The sequence below is a fragment of the Penaeus monodon genome, chromosome 15 (assembly GCF_015228065.2).
Source record: "Penaeus monodon isolate SGIC_2016 chromosome 15, NSTDA_Pmon_1, whole genome shotgun sequence".
Classification (NCBI taxonomy): domain Eukaryota; kingdom Metazoa; phylum Arthropoda; class Malacostraca; order Decapoda; family Penaeidae; genus Penaeus; species Penaeus monodon.
The window spans coordinates 44,507,973-44,508,921 of record NC_051400.1 but is presented as its reverse complement, the minus strand read 5'-3'; positions in this window follow the sequence as shown (position 1 = coordinate 44,508,921).

The window sequence follows — 949 nt, the reverse complement described above, 5'->3', positions numbered from 1 at the left end:
AATTAACACAGTTTACGCTCCGGCAAAAGCTGACAACTTTCTTGCTGGAAGCTTCTTAATTATAAAATAATTCACCAGGGAGAGATCAAGAAGTGTTGTGTTATCTGGTTATATATGGTGGAGCGTTACAGGCCTTTGCTGTGTTTCTGAAGACATGCCTTTTATTTGCGCAGATTAATTTAACAACACTAAATGATATTTCAGTATCAGAAGGCATTATTTTTTGTATGTCAATGCACTACTGTTCTTGTAACACGCCATAATAGTAAGTTTCACCGGTCATACTTTGACTGGGTGCCTGTTGTATTCTTCATCTCAAAATGAATACAAATATGGAAAATGGATTTCATAATGGCAGGAGTTCAAAATACATATTTCTCCTTATAGACTCTAAACTATTACGGGGATCATCCATAACAAATGTCTTAAATACTTCAATTAATTCATTGTGTTATAAGGAGAAGTCTTAGTATAATAATTCGTTGTTACTATGCAGATCAAATTATGCTATATAGGAGGTAATATTAAGGGACTATACATGTTAAAATAGAATTAACAAATATTGAAAAGGAAGACCATTTTGTGTAAGGAAAAGCCGTTTGTTGTGCAGTATGTCTCGTATGATTTTACAATTTTGTTCTTAATTCCATTTTATAAATCCACTGTCTTTCAGCCAGACAGTGTACAGAAAAAAATACTTTGTTATAGTTATAGTTCTCTTCTTGTTATCATGACAGTGAATGTTGTCTGGACCATCCCACCTTTCGAACGAATGACATCCCCCCTTTTTTGGACTGTCTTCGTTATAAAAGGATTAAAAGCTTTACGCATAGTGTTTGCCGCATAAAATAAGGTGTTGTGTAAAATGTGAAACAAAGAATTAGATTTATAAAAAACGCCCTTAACTACAGACCTCAAAGAGTCGATCGGTATGAAAATAATCCAAGTG